Source organism: Ammospiza nelsoni, chromosome 19 (genome assembly GCF_027579445.1).
Source record: "Ammospiza nelsoni isolate bAmmNel1 chromosome 19, bAmmNel1.pri, whole genome shotgun sequence".
NCBI lineage: Eukaryota > Metazoa > Chordata > Aves > Passeriformes > Passerellidae > Ammospiza > Ammospiza nelsoni.
Window position 1 is genome coordinate 140598 of NC_080651.1, and position 20349 is coordinate 160946.

The window sequence follows — 20349 nt, forward strand, 5'->3', positions numbered from 1 at the left end:
AATGTTAATTTTGCCATAAATCCTCCAGGTCCAATTCCAAGGCCAGCTCCGTGCCATTCCCTCATGGCAAATGTTCCCCAGGCTCCAGAAATCCCAGGGTTTGGTGGGGGTCATGGAAGGGGAAGGGAAAAGAACATTCTTGAGTGTTAAAACTGAATTTTAACATGGAAAAGGTGAAAGGTTGGTGGTGATGACTTTGGGGAGCTGCAGTTTGGATGAATTAAAGCCCAATTTTCCCACATTATCTTGGGGTATCCCTTGCTGGGAGCCCCAGTTTCCCATCCCAGTCACCCACAGACCAAAAAAGGAGACAACTGAAACCCTTTTCCAAAATCTGTAGGGATTTTTCTTCCAAACAGGCTCTTTTCAGGCATTTAATGAAATGTTTTAGCTTTCAGTAAAGACAAGAAACCTTTAATGTTTTCCAAGATGTATCTTTATTTAAGAAAAACCTGATTTTCTCCAGCAAACCAAGCATTTTGCTGGAATATTTTAATTTACTCAAGCTTCAGTGTTTCTGTCAAAGACCAGCCCTGGTTGTTTAGTGGAAAAGAAGCCAAGGAGTGCTGGGGAGGCTTAATGGCATCAGATCTTAGCTCAGACTTTGCTCTCAGTGTTCCTTAAATCAGTTCTAAAGAACACTTCAGGGCAGCCTAATCAGCTATTTATTTATTCATTGATTCCTCTTTAAAGAAATCTGATGCAAGTTGATAGAAAGTTATTTTTCCTGCTTTTATTCTGCTATAAATTTGTAGGAACATCTTGCTCTCCTGTGGCACCTCAAAGAACACATCCTTCACTTCTATTTGTCATCAGGATTCATCACTTTTTTTTTGGAAAAAACTCCATGTTCCCTCCCTGCTCATTCCCCTTTAGTTTTTAGGAAACTCAGGCACTTTAAAGCAAAAGAGAGCAGCAAAGCAAAGCACACTCAGCACTTATCTGGAAACGGGGGAAAGGCACCAAACCAGCTTTTATTGTTGAAAACTCAGCCTGGAGTTTTCCTCCTATAAAACAAACAAATCTTGGTGACATTTGTTGGAAATTCTGGGAGCGAGTGGCTCACGAATTCCATTGCAGGTCTGTAAAAGCAGCCCATGGAACCAGGGCTCTGATTCCCACAGTTCCAATTCCATTCAGTTCAATGTCAAATTCAGATTAAAATCACACCAGGTGGAGTGTGCCCCGAGAGGATTTGGAGCTCCTGGCCTGGAGGGTGGAGGAGAGTTTGCTTGGTGGAGGAAAACTTTGATCTGCTGGAGATGTGAAAAATTCCTAATAGAGGTCCCCTGGTCATGGAAATCACCGGATTTTAGCCCATTTTGGTGGAGCAGGTTGGGGTTTTGGCCATGGAGTGTAAAAGACAGTGGGTTTTGGCTGCCTGGCAAAGGAGAAGCTTTGTGGAGGTTACACAACAAAAAAAATTCACACAGTCCACACAATCCATAAATTCCATGCAATACTCACCATCTACACAATTCCACATGACCCACACCATCCACATCATCCACAAAATAAAAAAAATTCACACAATCCCACACAAACCCACACCATCAACATCATCCACATCATCCACAAAATCCATACAATCCACAAAATCCACAAAATTCACACAATCCACACAACCCCACACAATCCTACACAATCCACACCATCCACACAAGTCACACAATCCCACAAAGTCCAAAAATACCCCCACAATCCCCCCAATCCCCACCATCCCCATCTCCACACCCAGCTTTAGCCCATCCAGTCCCACCCTGCTTGTTTTTCTCTCTCCAGCCCACGGGGTTTGTGCTCCTGGGCTGAGATTTGGATCATTTGTCCTTGGTGCCCAGCTGGAGCAGGAATTGTTTTGTCTCCCTGCTCTGTGCACAGAGCTCAGCATGCCCTGATGTGAGCCCAGCCCCACACACTGAAGCAGCACAGAACCTGAAACATAGAAAAGTTAAACCTGAGGCATCAAAGGCAACCTGAGAGAGGACATCCCAAAAATCAGCCTGGCCAAGGAGCTCTCTGAGCTCTCAGAGCACTGAGATGGAGCTGCTGATGGAATAATAAATAAATCAAGCAATAAATCAAGGAATAAGTACCCAAAATAAATCAGGGAAGAAGGAAAGAAATGGACCAATAGGCCTGGTAGCTTTCCAGCAGCTGGGTAACCCTGAGGCACTGGATGTCCAGCACAGAAAGCCCAGTTTGGAGCTGGGATGTGGGAATGGTTTTGCAGGGCTGGACTGGTCAGAAACCTTATGGAATTCATCACATTTTTCAAGGATGAGGGGAAGAATAGAAACCACGAGTGAAAGCACCCCAAATAACCACAAATAACTACAAAGGGAGCCCAGCCTTGGGGTTTTAGGCTGTCTCTCCCCTGCCCTGAGTCCTTTTCCTGTTTGCCTCAGCTCAGCCCCAGAATACGTCAGAGACTCCCAGGAGACTTTTCTGCCCTGGAATGGCCTCTGGCTGCTCCCTCATCCTCAGCTCTGAGGGTTTCTGCTCCCTGTAAATCCCCATTTCCCCAGGAATACATCGCAGGCAAGCACTTGCTGTCAGATACTCACTCTGCCCCTTGCCAGGTGCATTTTTTGTACGAAATTCTATGAAATTTGTCACTTCATTCCCATTTTTCTGTCCTGAAGGAAAGCAATTTCCCCTCAGCATCAGGTAGAGAATTTGGTGTCCCCTCCTCACCCCAGGGGTTTCTCTCCAGACTTTTTATTTCTGTTAATTTGGGTTAATTGTCCCAGATATTCCCTGCCTCTCACATGTTGAGAACTACAGCCATGCTTCCAGGAGGGAGTCACTTCTGGAACAGCTTGGGAGTTTTTCCAGCCAAGGTGGACATTTTAGAGCACCAGTTTTCCTGAAGCCTGGAATTCCTCTGACTTTTGAGGGAAAAACCGAACAACCCAGGTCTTTTATCACAAGAATTGTTGTTTTCTGCGCTGTGGTCGCTGGGACCCAACCTCCTGGGCCACTTGGGAAGGGGGAGATTTGCAGGAATTCTGTCAGCACTGCTGTGATTTCCCACCCATCCCAGGATCCCAGTGCCCTGGAGCTCTCCTGGAGTGTTCCATGGAATGTATATAATCCATATAAACCTCCCAGATCCGGGAAATCTCCCGTGCACTGGGGCTGCCATTGTTCCACTCAGACACACCACAAACCTCACAGAGCCTGTGGTTGATCCAGCCCAGCGCACTCAGACGTGTTCCTTTCCAATTCCTTTCCAAGCAAGCCCTTGGACATTGAGGGATGCACAAAATTCCTGAGCTGTCCTTCCCAGGGGACAGACCTGGCTCACCTGAGGAGCCCTGCAGCACCTCAGCTACCCTGAAAACCAGCTGAGGATCAGGTGCAGTTACTCTGAGATTGGAAATGTTCAAATGGACTCTTTATCCAGCCCTTTGCATTATTAAAATAAAAAAAAAATAAACCTGCTTCGTTAAAAAATAAGATGGTTTGGAATAGAAAGATTTAAAAAAATTGGAGTTCTCATTTATAAAACAGAACAATGTTTAAATTCTGTGCTTGCAGACCACTCCAGGACTGAGAGGAATTTTGCATCCCTCAAGTCACTTGGAAGCAGAAGTGGCTGCAAGTCTGAGTTTTCAATCTGAACATCCCCACTGGAAGCATTTTAATCAGGTTTGATTTGTCCAGGAGCATTTCGTAAACAGAGTCAAGGTGCAGATACCTGACGCTTAAAATAATTGGATTCTGTTTGCTTCCCTCATGAAGGAGCAAGTGGATTAATTTGGCAGCTAAATTCCAGCCTGAGCTGGGAAATTGGGGATCTTCTCTTTTATTTCCTGCCTTCTGTGCAACACAAGAAGTCCCTCTCACCTGTAAAATCCAAATGTTTTCGCGGCAGTTTTGTTAAAAACAGCGGGCTAAAAACTCCAGAGGTGCTCAGGTGGTGCTGTAAGGCAGGAATGGAGCTCCTGCAAACCTCAGGTGGCCAGACAGAAATGGGACAGAAATGGCCCTTGGGACAGCAGAGCCTCAGGAAGCTCCTGGAGCTCAAACAAACACTCCAGAGCAGCTGCTTGGACACCCTCCTGCAAACCTGCAAAACAAGGGTGGGAACCTGGTGAGCTGCTCCGTGCCCAGGTTAGAAATAGGAAATTCTGCTTCATGGTGTTCCAGCTCCTCTCCTCATGACCGTGACTCAGGAGAGCAGCAAAAAAACCCCATCAGATGGAGGCAGGGGAGCTGGACAGCCCTCCCAATGAAGGGCTTTGAGGGGTTTGGGGTGAAATTTGACAGAAATCCTGGAGGCTGAGGCAGGACATGAAAAAAACTGCTGAAAACCTGCACTGGCCTCTTCCTTATCACAGCTGACCTTTTATTTATTAAGTCCTGCAGGATCAAATTGCTGGGTCTGGAGCAGGAGGTGGGACCTCCATCGCTGCTTAGTCTTTCTAGGAAAAACGGGCACAGTTATGAAAACATTCAGATCCTTAATTGGCCTCATTAAAGGCTCTGGTTGGCTGGACCTCACTCGTTCTAATTAGTCACCAACAGGGCAGTTGTGACGGTGTTCACGGGGGCTCTTGGGCTGGGGAAGAGATGAGGATCTGACTCCATGTTTCAGAAGGCTTGATTTATTATTTTATAATATATATTACATTAAAACTATACTAAAATAATAGAAGAAAAGGTTTCATCAGAAGGCTGGCTAAGAATAGAATAGAAAAGAATGATAACAAAGGTTTGTGTCTCAGACTGAGCCAGCTGACTGTGATTGGCCATTAATTAGAAACAACCACATGAGACCAATCCCAGATGCACCTGTTGCATCCCACAGCAGCAGATAACCATTGTTTGCATTTTGTTCCTGAGGCCTGTCAGCTTCTCAGGAGGAAAAATCCTAAGGAAAGGGTTTTTCATAAAAGATGTCTGTGACAGGCAGTGATTTAATCATGAAAAAAAGGGGAAAAAAGCCACCTCCCCTCTGTCAGCTCAGCCTTTACTCAGCTTTTACCCACCAGGCTGGAGGGGAGGAAGAGCTCCCAGCAGCAGCTCTGCTTTTGGCAGGGTCACTCCACCCCAAGTCTGGAGAGGATGGAGCTAAATGTGGCAAAGAAATCAGGAACTCGTGATCACCCCGCCCTGCCCTCATCAGCCAGGCTGGCATCCACCCTCCCCAGTGTCATTCCTGTGCAGAAAACCTTGGAGAGCACAGGGAGGAGGCTGATGGAAATCTGGGGTGTGACAGCGCTCGCAGGGGCTCTCTGGTGAGGGAAGAGACGAGGATGTTGACTCCATGTTGAGAAGGCTTGATTTATTATTTTATGATATATATTACATTAAAACTATACTAAAAAGAACAGAAGGAAAAGGTTTCATCTCAGAAGGCTTAGCTAAGAATAGAAAAGAAAAGAATGATAACAAAGTTTGTGGCTCGGCTCTCTGTCCAAGCCAGCTGACTGTGATTGGCCATTAATCAGAAACAACCACATGAGACCAATCCCAGATGCACCTGTTGCATTCCACAGCAGCTGATAATCAATGTTTACATTTTGTTCCTGAGGCCTCTCACCTTCTCAGGAGGAAAAAATCTTAAGGAAAGATTTTTAATCTAAAATATGTCTGCGACACTGGGGCTCTTCACTGGCACCCCCTTTGTTCCCCAGGCAATTCCCATCTTGCTCTTCCCACAAGGACAGCTCAGGAGGGGAGGAAAAGGAGCTGAGTGAGTCCTGCTGCCTCTTTTAGGCTTCCCAGATTCACATGTTCCATGTGCTGCCCTTGAGTCACCCAGTTTATCCCAGTCAGAAGGAGCAGGACGCTGCTCCAGGCTGGAGCCTCCCCGTGTTTGTCCATCCTGGGACAGCACAGGCACAAATAATCCCAGAAAACCACAAAAAGGTGGCTCAGCAAGGATAAATAAGAGAGCCTGGAGCACAACATTTGCAGCAGTGGGTGGGGAGAAATGGCCAAAATTGGTGCCTTCAGCACTGGTGGTGCATCAGGGGGTAAATCACACATCGGTGGTCTCAAAAAGCTGAGGAACTTCTAAGGTAACATTCCCAAAGCTGTCACATCCTCCCCAAACTGATCACAACTGCCTTGCCTCTCAAAATCTCACCTTCCTGCTCCCATCTCCGTGCTCTTGGATGGTGTCATCCTGAAAATTATGTGTTCAGGGATTGTATCTGAAAATAGTGATGGAATACGTGCACAGGCCCACCGTAGGCAGGTGAGGAGAGATTTACTGGCTGCTTTTTAGAAGTAAATGTCATGATTTTGTACAGATTGTGCTGGGGTTTAATGAGCCTGAGCTCCTATGACCTGGCTGGGTCCAGGACATTCCCCTAAAATTAGTGACAGCAAGATCCAAACCCAAGGTCTGGTTACAGGCAGAGTTGGAGGAAGGCTGTTGAATCAGGAAAATAATCTGGCTTAGCCACCCCATATATTTGACAGGTAATTTTGTATCTGTATTGAGGAAAAACACCCCAGCAAACTGGTTTTTATTGGGCCAGCAAAAGCTCTGGCTTCTGGGCACCTTATTAATAATATTCTTCTGCAGGAGAGGGACGCAGTTCTTTATAAAGATTTATTAATAGTCATTATTATTTGCACAGGAGTTTTAATGTGCAGTAAAAGACCTATAAAGACCAGCAACCAAAGGAACTCTTCGATTTCACGCCGATCTGCACTAAGAAAATACTTTTTTTTTTTTTTTTCTGGTTTTTTTTTTTTTTTCCAGATAATAATAAAACAAAGAGCTTTCAGGAGCAGCCCCAGCAGAAGGCTAATGTAAAGTGATATATTTGAGCCCCAGGAGGATGGTGTAAGTTACTCTTGCCTCTGAGGCCTGTTTATTGTGTTTGTCTGGTTGCCCTGGGAACCAGCTCACGCCGTTTCACTTTATTTTCTAATGTTCCTGTAAATGTTAGGTAAGGCCGGGATTTATTATCCACTGTCAACACCTCCGGTGGAACGCGCCGCTCGCTGGCGTTTCCTTGGCACCGAGCCCTCCCTGCTCCCTCCGACCAAAAAAACGCCTTTTTTCTGCCCCTGAAACGTGTGTGAGTGCGCACACGTGTGTGTGTGTGTGTGTCTGGGCATCCCCATCCCAACAGATAAATCCCAAGGTTGTTTATTTACCCAGCAAATCCCAAAGGATTCCGCGGGGACGGCGCAGGGTGCTCAGCACGGGGGAGCTGCCTGGGAGCTGTGACTCATTTTTGGGGTGAGGTGGATATTTAGGGGCTGGGGAAGGAGTGTTTACCAGGAGTGTTTATTATCCCACAGGCAGCAGCGGGATCCTGCTGCTGCTGTCCCCAAAGAGCTCGGGTAATTCGGAGCGATGAATCATCAGAATTATTAGGGCTGGAACGAGCTGCTTTCCTCTGCTCCCCTCCTCGGCGTGACAGGGCACATTTGGTGGCAGACTGGTGGGTGTGAGGCTTATTTGTTAATTTGCTTTTTTTGCCTTGGGTGGTACCTCCCAGTCTCAGAGCCGGTGTTTCACTGGGGACACTCTCAGCCTTTGAAATGTCCAACAACAAACGCCGCCCTGACTCCCCGAAAAGTGTGGCTTGGATTCCCCCTGTCTTTTCCTTAATCCTGCTGGGAACTGCAGCCTGGTCTGTCCTTATTTCCTTGGGGAGGGGTCTTGCCCACCTCCCATTTTCCTGTACACAGGCACGTGTTCCTGCTCCAGTTCCAGACAGGAATTCCCAGAATTCAGAAATCCCAGAGCCCCATCTCCCAGAATTTCTTCACCAATGGATTGTCAGGTTTGGAATGGGCTGCCCAGGGAAGTGGTGGAGTCACCATCCCAAGAAGTGTCCCAAAAACCCTGTGGATGTGGCACCTGAGGATGTGATTAATGGTGACCATGGTGGTGCTGGTTAGACTGGATGATCTTAAAAGTCTTTTCCAACATTATTAATTCCATGATTCCATGATCTCCAGCTATTCCTCTTTGCCTTGTGCCCAGCAGGATGGATTTGGGCAGCGATTTGGCATGGCTGCAAAACGCCTGTCTTGCCAAAATAACCCTCACTGTGCTCAGCTTTGTGCTCAAATTTGTGCTCAACTTTGTGCTCAGCTTTGCTGCTGGTGGGATTTGCCTCCATTTTTACAAAGGGATTTGGATTCAGCAGAGTGGGGACTGGGTGAAGAGCTGAGCTGGATAATCTGTGGGGAAAATCCAAGAAAATCCATTTGTTGTCCCCACTCCTGGGGCTGATCCCACCTGCCACTGCCCAGGAATCTTCTCTGATGGGAATCTTCTCTTCCACCATGAACAGCTCCATGGAAATTCCACCAACCCAAAGCACTGGGATGAGCCTGAGGGTGCAGGTGATGGGGAATATCCTTTGGGAATACAGGCGGGAGAAGGCCTGGAGCAGACAGGAGGGAAAGGGCGGATGGGGAAAGTTGGATTTGGCAGTGCCAGGCCACGGAGAGTGGATTTGTCCTTTGGTTGGAATGAGTTAAGGATGGTGAAGTCTCTAAGGGAATATCATAAACTGGGATTCCTGTGTCCTGTGTGATGCTGAGGAATTGAAATTTAAATTCCCAAGTTCTGTGCGAGAACTGGAGCGAGGTGGGATAAATTCATATTTCAAAGATCCTCAGCCAAAGCTTTCCATGGACTCAGGTTTGTGGGGTTTTTCCCAATAAAAGCAGCCCCTGCTGCTTTGTTTCAGTGAAGATGATGGAGAGAAAATGGATTTTTCTTTGTTTTTCTGAGGAAGGCATTACAGGAAGGCCAAAGCTTTGCACAGAACTCTGGATTTTCCAGAGCCTTCTCAGGCAAATCAGCTCTTGGAATTTGTACCAGCAACAGCCCCTGCTGAGGTTTTACCTGAACCAGTCAGTATAAAACTCTCACATCCCTCACCCATCTCCACTTCAGGGAATACTTCCAAATGTACAAAATGTGGTTGGAATTATTTAAAATAAAAAATGCCACCCTTAAAGAAAAAATGTAATGGGCAAAATACCTTTTTAATGAGCCTGAAATGGGATGGAGATGACAGTGACAAGAGTAACTCAATGAAATCCCAGCTGCTCCTTTTAATTGCTCCTAATTTTCTCTCAGGTGCTGCTAATTGGAACGATTTGCCTTCAGGAACCTGTGAGGTCTCAGACATTAATCGATTTTGTCTTGCTTAATCAACCTCACCAAAAACCAGAGCTCATTTCACTGCCTGATTTTCAGCTTAGAGCTGTTCTGGGTGAGACATTGGGCAGAAAATGTCCCCAGCAGCCACCCAGCTCCATCACCCAAACCTCTGATCAGGGAGAGCAGAACACCTTTATTCGCTGTTCCATTCCTGAAAAATCCCCCTAATGAGACAGCACAGCACTGGGAGATGGATGAAATACAAAAAGGTGCGACTTGGAGTTGATTCCAGCCCAAGCAGCCCTAACAAATGTGCTGTTTGCAGGCATTTTTCTTCCTTGTGCTGGGAGAGCAGCTGAATTTTTTGGAATTTTAATGGAAAAATGAGCTCTGCCTTGCATGGGCAGCAAGAGAGGATAAATCACAGAACGGGCTCTTTAATTTTCTTTTGAAAAACAAGTCCGGTTCTCAGTGTTGTGGTTTGAGGAGGCTCTGTTATTCTATTTCAGGAGGATTTATTACATTATTATCATCTGGTACAGGAAAACAGTGGAGGAGACATCTCAGGAAACATCTCAGTGGTCACAGGGTCGGTGTTTGGGGACAGGAGCCATCCTCAGGGCTCGCACCCAGGGGCTGTTTCTGAGCTGGGTGAAGCTCAGAGCTGCTCTCTCTGCCCTGTTTATCCCACATTTTGCCTCTTCCCTCCCATCTGAGCCCCAGGAAAACCCAGGGGATGTTGGTGAGCACTCTCAGAAAAAGGGGGAGCAGCAGCTGGGCTGACCTGGAATTTGGATTCACTCTGATCCCACCAAACCCAGAGCCTGAAATTGCTGCACTACTTAGCAAAGTAGATTTGCTGCTCAAAAATCCCCCATCATTTCCATTTTTCCCCCCTAAAGTTTGCCCTATTTAATAAATTCTTCATTGTTTCATTGAATTAATTTGAAGCTCTCCTGTGCGCTGAGCAGCATTTTGGAGGTGTTAATCCCTGCCTCTCCAAAAACATTTTTGTGGATCTTTCCCATCTGATTTGAGGCCAGTGAGGAGAATCCCCTCTCAAAAGGAGCAGTTCCATGTTTGTCCTAAAGTTTGCCCTATTTAATAAATTCTTAATTGTTTCATTGAATTAATTTAAAATTCTTCTGTGCACAAAAAAGCGTTTTGGAGGTGTTGATCCCTGCTGGATCAGTGCATCCTCTCCAAAAACATTTTAATGGATTTTTCCCATCTGATTTGAGGCCAGTGAGGAGAATCCCCCCTCAAAAGGAGCAGTTCCATGTTTTCTGCACCAAACATGATTCCTCACAACTGTAAATTTCCATTTGCCATCACCCATTTTTCAAGAGGAAGTAGATTGTGAGCCTGGAAAGATTTATAGCTCCATTCTAAAATATCCATCATGTTAAACCCAGCCCTGCTGCTCCCATCCACTGAACTGCCCTGGATAGACTGCTAAAGTACTTAAAAAATGATAAAAAAAACCTACTTTACAATATATCCAGATACTTCAAGCCCTTTGTGGGGCATGGACAAACCCAGAGCCATATTTCATAAAACTTATTTACATTTCAGCTCTGTATTTTTACTCTTTATGTCCTTTTCAATGGCTCTACATTGCCAAGACTTTTCCTTTTTAATTTTTTTTTAATTTATTTTTTATTTTTTGCAGAAATAGAAATTTTCCTTGCTGTGACATCACTACTTGTCCTCAGGAGCACCTCCCACCCTCACAAGATCTGACCTCAGGTGTTGGATTTTTATTTTTTTTTTATTTTTTTATTTTGGTGGAACCATTCTTGCAAAACCCAAAGATTTACAGGCTGGGAAAGGTTTGTAACGATCCCAGATTGAAGGGTGGGACTTTCCAAACAGTCCCAGCCTGGAGAGTTTGAACTCCATTACCCAGCAGCTTTTTCAAGGCTCCACCCTGGAGCTGGGTGAAATTATTCTGGTGGCGTGGAGAGCGTTATTTACCTCATGTCAAATATTAAACATTGCTGCCCATTCAAATATAGGCCCTCATTATGTTTGGCCTGCTGGAGGAGAGAAGGAGCAATTCTCCTTTCCAGGCCTCTGGAGTTTGGCAGAGGGGCTGGCACTGCTTTTTGGTGGCTTTTTGTGGGTAAGGAGCTCAGTTTTGGGGAGCTGAGTCCCATCCTTGGGCCACAATTACTTGGGAGCCCTCAGAACTCAACAGGGCCCTGATTTTTGGTGTCTTTTTGTGGGTTAGGAGCTCATTTTGGAGATCTGAGTACCATCCTGGTGGAAAAGTGCAGGAGAGGAGGAGCAATTCTCTTTTCCAGGCCTCTGGAGTTTGGCAGAGGGGCTGGCACTGGTTTTTGGTGTGTTTTTGTGGTAAGGAGCTCCTTTTTGGGGACTTGAGTCCCATCCTGGTGGAAACGTGCAGGAGAGAAGGGGAAATTCTCTTTTCCAATCTCTGGAGCTTGGTGGAAAGGCTGGCACTGATTTTTGGAGAAATTCTCTTATCCAGGCCTCTGGAGGCCCAATTTAATTTTAATTCCCCCGAATTAAAAGATTCATCTATAAATCTTTGCAGGTTTAAAATGGGATTACTCCCAGCGCTTTAATGAATATTCCTCCTCCTCACTCCTCCTTTTTGAGGGCAGAGGGGCAAAGGGAGAGGGAGGTGTGGCACTGGATATTTCAGAGCAGTTAGGTGGCAGTTGGATGGCAGGAATAGGTCGTGTCCCTGCTCTTTTCAGTAAATATAATGCAAATAAATATATTAAATATTTATAAATAAATATACATTATGTAAATAAATGTAACTTTTATATTGTGATAGCCACTACAACATTTTTTCCTGGGAAAAATACAGAAGTTGTAATTGCCAAATCTCCCTAACTTGAAATTGGTTTAAGGTCTTTCCCTACCCACATTGAGGGCAAAACAAAGAGGAATTCTTTTCATATGTACTGATTTTGTGCACTGTTAGTGGGCAGTGCCTAGGTGAAAACCAAATGAAATCATCACCTCTGAATCCTCTTTGCAGGTTTAAAATGGGATTACTCCCAGTGCTTTAATGAATATTCCTTGTTTCTTACTCCTCCTTTTCGAGGGCAGAGGGGCAAAGGCAGAGGGAGGTGTGGGACTGGATATTCCCGAGCAGTCGGATGGCAGGAATTGGTTCCTGCTCCTTCCAGTGATGTAAATTTTATATTGATAGTCACTATAACATTTTTCCCAGGAAAATGGCAAAAGTTGTAATTTCCAAGTTCCCCTAACTTGAAATTAGTTCAAGGTGTTTCCCTGACCACATTGAGGGCAAAAAAAAGAGGAATTCTTTTCATATGTACCGATTTTGTGCACTGTTAGTGGGCAGTGCCTAGGTGAAAACCAAATGAAATCATCACCTCTGAATCCTCTTTGCAGGTTTAAAATGGGATTACTCCCAGTGCTTTAACGAATACTCCTCATGCCTCCGTTTTAGGGCAGAGGGAGGTGTGGGGCTGGATCCTCCAGAGCGGGTGGGTGGCAGGAGCTGGGCCCTGCTCCCTGCGGAGGTGCCACAGCCACGCGGGCCATCGTCGTCCTTACGGCTCAACGCTGGCCGAGGTCGCCCCGGTTCATCTGCTTTATACATTGGGAGCCTTCTCCTCATTACTTGCCAAACAAACCTTTTTATTTTTGCACACGTTTATGTTGATTTTGTGGTTTCTGAAATTGGATTCTGTCTCCTACGGGCCTGAGTTTCCACGGCAACCCCGGCCCTTATCTGCTGCTGCTGTTTGGCAGACAGACAACAAGGCCTTTCAGTTTACTTCTCCCATTTTCCCCTTAATATTATTTTCTTTAAAAACCCTTTTTTTATTTTTTTCCCCTTCTTCAGCGTGTTCTTGTTCTTTCTTTTTTTTTCCTCCCTTGCCCTTTTTATATTATTTTTACTTTCCCCAACCCCTGTCATTTAGAAATCACATAATTAATTGAGCACATCCTGTGCCACACGGGGCTGCCACGACTTTGAAGTCCCAATAGATCATTTTATGGAGCCGTGGGTACCATTTTTTCCGAGGCAGCACCAGGCGCCAGCTCGAGGCCTTGTGGAATTCAGCATATCCTACTCCAGGTATGATAAAGAAACCTTGGCACCTTCTGTTTGTTTTTACTAATTTCCTTTCCAAACTGCCTTTTCAATATAGAGGAAAGACCTCAGGACTTAAAGTTTGTTATTTTCTCTCCAAAGTTAGTCCCTGTTCCCCCCTGGCTCCCTCCCTCCCTTCCTTTAAACCAGACTGAACTGCTTCTCCTCTCTCCATGCTAAATTTGCTTTTTTTCCCCTTTTTCTTTTCTTCAGGAAAGTGTGCTCTGATTTAGCATCATGGAGCTGGGAGCTGTTACTGATCCTGCAGCAGCAGCGAGGCAAAAGGACCCTGACAGGCTCTATTAACCCTTAAAAACAATAAATGATCTCATCCGCCCCTCCAAGACAGAAGAAGAAATAATAATGCAATCTTTGACTTGGGTGAGGGAACAAGGCTTTGGGGGATTGATGCTGAAATCCATCCCCAAAGCCCCTGGTGCTGGAATTAACCAAGAGGGACTGAGTTTCTCTAAGTTAAAAAGCATTAAAAAAAGGAGAATATGGATGCACAGACATAGCAGAACTTGTATTTATATATATTAATATATATTATATGAATTTATTTATATATTAATATAAATGATTTATATTTGGAATTATATATTAATATATGTGAATTTATTTATATATTAATTAATATAAATAAGTTATATTTGTATTTATATATAATATCTATTATATAAATTCATTTTTATATTATTTAATATAAATAAGTTATATTTCTATATAGATTAAGATATATTATCTAAATTTATTCATATATTAATATAAATTATTATTGTATTTTTATATTAACTATATAAAATTTATATATATATAAAGTATATTTATATATGCTTATGTAGCTATTTATATGAAGAACAGAGAGAAGACAGAAGCTGAATGGAAAAAGTCTTAGAGTGAAAAATAATTGAGCCTGCACCACGTTGCCTCCTGCATTTGGAACAAAGAGCTGCAAAACTCCCTAAAAACTCTTTAAATCTGAGAACCTAAGTCAGGAACTTCTAGAGATGCATTGAAAAGTGTTAATTTTAATGTGTTTTTAGCACTTTTTGAAAAGACAACCAGCATCACTCGGAGTGGTTTTCTAGAACTGTGCAGAATGATTATCTTCCCTCTGGAATGATGGGAATTCTGTGACACTGGAAAGAAGAGAAATGTGATTTTTTTTGTACAGATATTTCAGCCAGCTCCTGAACATCTGATGGGAAATCCCATTCCTACCTGTGAATCCATAAAACATTTCAAAATCCTGTAGGAAAAAAAATAAAATCATCTTATTCTCCGTGAAATTCTGAACAGTTTAAAGATGATTTCTGGGCGCATTTATGGTTCATTTTATAGAGCTTCTTTAATTTCATGGCTGTTTGGGGTCTTATTCAAAATCCCTCATTGGAAATGAAAAATTTCCATTGTTTCCGATGAAGCAGTGGAGAAACTTTCAGTGGGACTAAAAATGGGAATCAATTCATTCCAGAATCCCCAAAGTTCGTTTTAAAAGTCTTGTGAGCAGAAATTGCTCTGTCTGTGGGGCAAACTCATTAAATTCCTTGTCTTGTGCTTTGTATTTTCATCCTGAGCTGGATAAACAGGCAGGAAAATCCTCACTTTATATTCAAATGCTCTTCAAAATGATGCCAGCAGGAAAAAGGGTGAATTGAACAGGGTTAGAATTAAAATTGGAGATCTCCAGTCATTCATAATCCTCTAAAAACTGCTTTATATAGTGAATATTTGATGATGCCATTAAATAAATTTTTACTTATATTTTTATATTTAGATATTTTTGTATTTGTCATTCTGTTTTAGACAGATATTTAGTGTGAGTTATTCCAGTTTTCTGCCTCTCTCCCTTTATTCTCCCTTCCCTTCTGGAAAACTCACACATTCACTAAAAGTGAAGAATACATTCAACTTGATGCTCTCTTAATTTGAATCCTGCTGACTAATTACTCTCCTAATTGGAATCCTTTGTAGGATGACAAAAAATAATAATGGCTCTTCCTCTTGAGCTGCTTTTTCATGATTTTGCTCTGATTTTTACAGGGCAGAAGTGGAGCCCAAACCAGCCCCTGTCCCGTGTTTGTGCTTTCTCAGCACAGGGGATGTGACAGCTCTGAAACACCTGAAACAGGCTCTGGATGCTGCAGGATCTTCTGTCTTCATGTAAGGGCTTCCACATCACAGCATCAGCCTGAAAAATAATCCCAAACCAAGAAATCCAAATGAGGGAGGAGCAGAAGGCAGGAGGCCATCAGTGGTGCTCACAAATGGACAATTTCCAGCACTGCAGCCCTCCCAAATGTCCCAGCCTGGCCCTCCTGTTTCATTTCATACCCTGAATTCAGAAACCCATCCATCTTTTCATCAGGTCATTTTTGCAGGCAAGTGAAAATAAAGGGCAGTGCCTTGGTGAAAGCTGTGTACAAGATAACCAAAGCAAAATGTGCTTTTATAAATGACTGTGTCATGCTGCCTGTTCTGGAAGGATATTTAGTGTGACTTATTCCAGATTTCTGCTTTTTCCCCTCTTTTCTGCCTTTCCTTCGCTCTCCTCTTCTGGAAAACTTACACATTCCCTAGAAATGGAGAATATCAGGAGTTTCATGCTCTCCTAATTTGAATCCTACTCACAGCAGGATGAGAACAATAATTCCATGTTCTCTGAGTGGTGGCTCAGCTTAGACCTGTGTTACCCTGATGCCTTTTCCTTCGTCTTTAAATTAAGAGTTAGACACAGTTAAGGGATAAAGGTTTTTAATTTCAGGATTTTTATGGTGTAATATTCGTTAAGGTGAAGTATATTGAAATGTATGTTTATGGTTGGTTGCATATATAATTTTATAGACTTTGCAAATTAGCATATTTGACAAAGAGTTTTAAATGAGTGGTGTGACATCTCTATCTTAAAGTATCTTTTTAGGTGGATTTAATTTTAGTTTATAAGATATGCTCTAGAGAGGGCTTTAGTTTTTTAAGATAGTGTAAGGGTTTTTTTGGCTTTTAATTGTGAGGCTTTTAGGATATTTGGTTTTCTGGCTTGAAAGAATATTAAGATTATGTTAAGATATTTGACTTAAGGAATGGTAAGTATGTATGTTAAGGTATATACATACCTTATTGTGAATAGTTAAGATGTATATAAAAAGATATAGATATATAAAAAGAATATGTATATGTATATAAATTATATATATATATATATATATATGTGTGTGTGTGTGTGTGTGTGTATATAACAAGAAAAGGCAAAAAATCATCACGGTACCAACCCCTTTCACTGTTTTTGCCTTATCCCATCACCTTGTTTTCCTCCACCCTGCAATTCCCAAGGCTGACCCATCCATCCATCCATCCATCCATCCATCCATCCATCCATCCATCCATCCATCCATCCATCCATCCATCCTTCCTTTCCCCGTTTTCTGGAGCTGTGTAAAACAGCACCATGAGTGATTTCCATCTGGCAGCTCTTGCCTCGGACCAGCCTGTGTCTCTACCCACAAATAACTCCCCAATAATTAAATTGTCCGGGTTTTGATCTTGCTCACAGGAGCAGAGCAATTTTCATTCCCTCCTGGATTAGCTTATCCTGCAAGGTTATGATCCAAGCCTTCCCCTTCTGCTCCGATATGATTCTTCCAGACCTGGGGCCTGATAGGGCCCTGCACAGCACCAGGCCTCTGTTTTCTCTGTAAATACAGCCTACAAAATTTCAACAAGTCAGCCCTTGTGTGCCACACCGGGAGATTGATGACAAACCACATTATTTTTCCCCTCCATAGAACTGCCCACAATTACAGCAGGGCTCTCTCCAAACACTGCTCTGTTTTTGTCCAGCAGGGAAAGGGCAGCGGCACGGGCTGGAGGCAACACTGAGCAGCATTATTGGGGCAAAATGCCCTTTTCTTCCCTCTTTTTTTCCCCCTATCCATGATAAAATATTGGCATGATTCTGCCACGTGGGTTTGTGCATAGCCATGAACCCACCAGCAAAGGTTATCTCAATACCAAGGCAAGGAAAGGAGGGGCTCAGACCTGGAAAAAATTCTCCTGGGATGCTGAGGCGGCTCCCAAACCTGGGAAATTGGTGAAATTTGGATTATTGGTGGTTCCTGGAGATTTGGTTTGTACCATGCTGGGGGTTTAATCTAAAAATCCCTGTTTTCTTTTAGCCCTGTGTTAGATTATTCAGAGAATTAATAATTCAACCGAGAACGCCTCCACCATGCTGTAAAATGTGAGGAGTGAACAGGTGGCAAAAATAAATTTAAAGTGTAATAAAAGGCTCGATCTCCTGAAAGAAGATGCCTGGAGAAGCAGGAACCACACTGCTGTTGCCATCCCATCATCCCCAACATCCAGTTTGTTAAATAATATCCAGTTTTTAATATCCAGTTTTTTAAATCCCTGATTTTTGTCCTGCCATCCCTCCTGCATTTCGCTTGCATCACATAATAAAAATTTTGGTTTGCTGGGTGCTCTGATGATCTTTCCAGAAATCTGCTGATAACTGAATTCCCAGACTCCATGGAGAACTTGGGAGCACCTGAAGAGAGCAGGGCTCCCTTTCATGTGCAAAAACAAAGCCCCGAGCATCCAACATCTGTCAGAATTGCCCGATTTGTCACGAGGCTGCTGCAGGCTCATCCATCATCCTGCCACGCCACGCTGGAAATGGTGCTGAAAAGATCCAAGTCATTGCCTCCAAAATGTTTGCTTTATCTCTGGGCACCTTCAAACCTTCCAGGGGAGCCCTGAAATCTCTGCTCTCCCCTGCTCATTGTTTATAAAATGTGTTTAATTTGGGTGGTTTGTGTATGAAATGAGGGTGGTTGAGGTTTTTTTTTTATTTCCTGCAGGGGCGTTTCTGGTCAAAACATGGATGTGCAGCAGATTTCAGAGTGATAAAGAACCCTCTTGTGTTAAGTTTATCCCTTGAAACTTTCATTATTTTCTGCTAATTCCATTTTTTGTTGGTTTTTTTTTTTTACTTATTTACTCAGATCTCCAAATAAATGGTGACATTCCAAGAGGTACAGAGTATTCAGACCACTGTAGGTAAGAAATTAATGGCTTAATTCAATTAATTTCTTCAATTATGGCACCAATATTTAGCCTAAAAAATTGAGTTTCCAATGAGACCACTTTAATCAATCTGATTTTTAGGGGCTCGAAATACAATTTCTGCAGTTCCTCATGTCTGTTAAAATATTTTGTGTGCATTTCTCTCATTGGTACCCCAAAGTTTCTCAATAATTTCTGTGAGACTGTTGTGCCTTCTAAAGCTTATGTAGCTCTAGGAAAGATACACAGATTCCTGGAAAAAAAAAATCTAAAATTCTCCTGGAATTGCAAATTGTCTCTGCTTTGGTTGTTTGAAGCGAAATCATTCTGAAAACCTAATTCTTCCTTGGAATTTCAGATCAAAAAATTCTGGAAAATGAAACGAGGCCTTGAGGTTTGAGCAAGAGATAAACCAGAATTCAAACACAAATTTCCAAATTCTCTGTGATTTTCTTGGATATCAAAGCAGATTGGAGAATAAAATGAAATGTGACTGGGATGCTGATATTCACCCCACAAATTAAGGACAATTTTAATTCTAGGGAAGTGTTAAAAATCCAAGATTTGGTTCTAGGAGGAAAAAAAGCATCAGCAACTCAACTCAATGCAAATTGAATTTTTCACAGTTCCCTGGGCAGGGAATGGGAAGGATTTTAAAGGAATTTTGGCAGGGAAGGGGGATAAGGAGCCTTGGGCCAATGCCTCCAGTAGCTCTGAGAATCCCACCAGTTTTCCATGAGATTTCTGGCACCTCTGTGGAAAATGTGAACAATTTAATCCTGGGAACAAGAGGGATCCAGGATGGAGCTGGCAGCACTGGAAACCCTCTGTAAAGAACTCAGAAATTGTAGCAAACACAAATAAATTTAAGGCTTTTTTTATTACTGCTTTAAATTTAATTTTTTAATTGTTTATTTTTTAAGAAATGATCAGATCAGAACATTCTGATCAATCAGACCCTCTGTGAGCAGCTTGGGAGTCCTTGCAAGGAGGATGAGCTCAAGCTGTGGCTTTGCCGGGCACTGAGCTGGGGTGGTGAGGGGAAAACCAGGGAAGAGCCATTTCTTGCTGTTAAATTAAAAAAAAAAAAAAAAGGAAAAGAAAAAGAATAAAGAAAAAAAAAAAAGAAAAAAGAAAGGCAGCAATAAAGCAAAAGGCACTTCCTAAAGGTAGCCATTAAATCATTCAACACTCAGCTCCCCCAGGAGCAGAGGGTTCCTCTTTCCTTTCCAGGAGGGGTTTTCAGGAGCCATTCCTCATCCCCTGCCCGGTGTCTTGTCCCTGGGCATTGTCCCAGAGCCCGTGCAGGGCCAGCCCCACAGCATTCCCTGCGATGGCCTCGGGCCCATCGATCACTTCCCAAAAAGTTCCCAATGGCTCCCCAAAGAGGAGGGCTGAGGGCTCTGTTTTGCTCGTGATAATGTGTTAATGCTCCAAGACCCCCCATAAATCTCCTCCCTGCATCGTCATTTGTCAAAGTCACAACACGGGGCTGGAAACAGCAAAAAAATCCCCAATTCAACCCCTGAAAAAAAAGCAGGATGAGATAGAAAACGTGGCTTTGTTTTTTTCGTCCCTCCCATGTGATTTTTCCCCCTCCTCTCCTCCCTTCTCCTTTTCTCTTAATCTCTAAACCATCTGATTGTAGAGAAATGGTAAATAAAGCGTTTGGTTTCTTTAGTTTTTTGTGTGAGTGCACACGTGCATGGTTTGCTGGACACTTAAAAATGGGAGCTGAGTTTGTTGGAGGAGCCTTTGCCACCTCTGCTCAGGAAAATGTTCTTTGGGACAGGCTTGGTCGCCCTGGCGCTGCTCCCCAGTTTAGTCATCGTTTGGGCTGATCAAATTAGATGGAAAAACACGATGGTATCAAGAGCCCTGATGGCTGGGGGAATTTGTTTTTAATCATCTCTGAGGGAACAATCCCACAGACCACATCAAAATGTTCTCCAGTGCTTGCTTGAAGTGAAAAGAAGTCGTGAGACATAAAATCGAACTTGTTTGGATGTTTTATTTCTCTTTTCTTTTTCAGCTCCGTTTCAATGTCTTGTTCTCAATTTCATTTTCCCCCCAACCATCTCCT